Source organism: Cyprinus carpio, chromosome B3 (genome assembly GCF_018340385.1).
Source record: "Cyprinus carpio isolate SPL01 chromosome B3, ASM1834038v1, whole genome shotgun sequence".
NCBI lineage: Eukaryota > Metazoa > Chordata > Actinopteri > Cypriniformes > Cyprinidae > Cyprinus > Cyprinus carpio.
The window spans coordinates 45,215,732-45,218,675 of record NC_056599.1 but is presented as its reverse complement, the minus strand read 5'-3'; positions in this window follow the sequence as shown (position 1 = coordinate 45,218,675).

The window sequence follows — 2,944 nt, the reverse complement described above, 5'->3', positions numbered from 1 at the left end:
GACAAGATGCACATGATAATAGCATTCGATTATTTGCACAGCCCTGCTTAGAATGCCCTATTTTACTGTCATGATGAGTGAATATTTTTGAAAATTTGCGCAATATGAAGGGTAATGGAAACACAGCTAATGTTCAACTGGTCAATATCTTTTTTTGCCACTTTTGGGCTTTTTGGCCTGTTTGCTTGCCACCCATCTACCACCTTGAAGAAATAAGCCATCTAGTCTTGCCACACTGTTTTCCTTCTTTTACTTAATTACTTTTCTGTTTAGAATCTCATTTATTAAGCTATGTTTAGCCACAAATCCATGTCTCCAACTTTGTCTTTGCCTGCTTCAAACTTCAACCAGCCCACAAGACTCCACATCCATCCTTCAGCCAACGCCCATCCTGACTGGCCTTCCTAAGACATCACTCCAGACGTGAACAAACCACCTACAAATCAACAAACCTTTGGAAAACCTTTGAAAACTCCATAGTAGGGAATCCCCAACACAAGTAATATGTCCATACTATAACTTAACTGGTACATTAAATATAGTTTCATAGCCTGTGAGAGTGTGTTTGTGTCAAGTAGTTTACAGATTTGTTTTAGAATTGTTCAGTAAAGTTCTGTTGGTATTTAAAAGTGTGTCCTGTGTTGTGTGCATACAAGTTAATGTCTTAAACTGCTGATATTGTTATTGTGCTAATAAATAGTATTTTCACTATACTTTGGGTATTAATATCCATTTCAGAGTTGATGGTTGCGGCCTGTTTGATTGATTGCTGGACAGTTCACGGTGATCCTGTCAAAAATCCATATTCATATAATTATTAATTCCCTTTAAGCTAAACACACTGATACAGGTGGTCCTCCTTCCTGCACTTCACCAACAATGCGAGAGTCAACATGATCAGCTGCACAAAATAAGAAGCATATTTACTGGTGTTACCACCTCCTTTCGTAGTGTTTTGGGGTCATTCCATGAAATCAGTGCCTTTTCCACTTGAAAAAAGTGAAAAATAAAATAAGTTTAATCAACATTTTTTTAAAAAACCTATGAAATGAAGCAACCTTAAAATTACAATAAATTGTATTGTAACATCTCAGGCTATGTAATTCATTTTTATGACTATTTTTCTACCTTGTGTTTTGGTATGTTTGTCAACCCTGTTACCGACATTAGTGTTACTAGATACTATAGTATAAGCAACCTAAAGCGGAGACAAAATAGTTCTAGGAGTTAGAGGGGAGGCAAAATGAAAACCATCAAAGAATTAAGTGCTCGAGGAGATACCATTGCTTAAGCCTGTGTGTTGCTGACGAAGACCGACCGACATAGACTTGGATGGAGAGCGTCCCTTATCCAGCAACTCTTGCAGAAATGACAATACCTCTGTCAAATCAGATGTAGTGAATCAGCTCAAAGGGGAAATATGAATAATTAATTATAACTAGTTATAATTCATTATAAATATTTAGATTCGCTGTAATTATTTACTTGACATCTCAGTCAACTGTCTGTCAATTCTAAGAACGTTATTTTCCTGGTTAAGGAAAATAACTTTCTCACTGTACAATACTGCTCAGAGCATGTGGCAAAAATCTGCATGATTAGGGACTCCAGTTATGAGCAAACAATGAACAACCTCAAGTGTGATACAAGTAAGACTTTATTAACTACATAAACACTTAAACTAGTCTAACATACACATACACACACACAAACACGCATACAGTTGGCATAGGAAAAAGGGTTAAAGCTTAAGCAGTAAAGAGAAGAGAAATAAAGACATGAAGCTATGGTACAATTTGATATGCAGCAGGGGGTATTCCAGAAAGCAGGTTATGTGACATACCCGGGTATGTTTAAGATTAAGTAAGCGGATAACCTCAACTTTCAGTACGGAGGTAACTTTTAGGGGCAACTCATGTAAGGTTAGTCCAGGGTTAGTTACTTATAGCCTTCAGTGGGCCGTGACAGATATATATTATATATATATACTATATATATATTGTGTGATATATATATATATATATATATATTTGTGTGTGTGTGTGTGTGTGTGTGTGATATAAGTAATAAGGTAATATATTATTCTAATATGATTATTTATTTTATTGGCATATATAAGAGTTAGCTGTATAAATTATAAAACACTATGACAAGGTAAGTTTTTAACATATATATATTTATTTATTTTATTTATTACATGTTATATTATCTCACACATGGAGCGCCATTTTCTATAATGTCTAAATTTTAAATCAATACATATCTGATATGACTTAATATATAATTAGCATAGGACAAAAGAAGATAAATTTTAAATCAAAATACATATCTGATATGACTTAATATATAATGCGTCCTAATTTCTATAGCTTGGCACGCTTTTTCTTGACTCGTTGATTCGTCGCTCTGTTGAGAATGTCTTGAGTGTTAACCAGGAACATACTCTGAGTTGAATGAACTTACTCCCAGATGTGTTTTTGGAACCACATACCTTGAGTAAGCAAAGTTTGGGGTTAATCAACCGAGAGTTCAGGGTTTAGTTCACGGTAAGTTAACCCTGCTTTCTGGAATACTCTCCAGATCTACAGCCTGAAGGAAACATTAGTTTCTTAGTTCAAACACACCTTTGTAAAAGGTGCAAATGATACTTAAAGTGCATACAGGTGCATCTCAATAAATTAGAATGTCATGGAAAAGTTCATTTATTTCAGTAATTCAACTCAAATTGTGAAACTCGTGTATTAATTAAGTTCAATGCACACAGACTGAAGTAGTTTAAGTCTTTGGTTCTTTTAATTGTGATGATTTTGGCTCACATTTAAAATCATTGGCCACCATTGAAGTCCACTGTATGGAGAAAAATGTTTTGAGAAATGTTTTCCTCAAAAATCTTTTTATTTCTTTGTGACTGAAGAAAAAAGACAAACATCTTGGATGACATGGG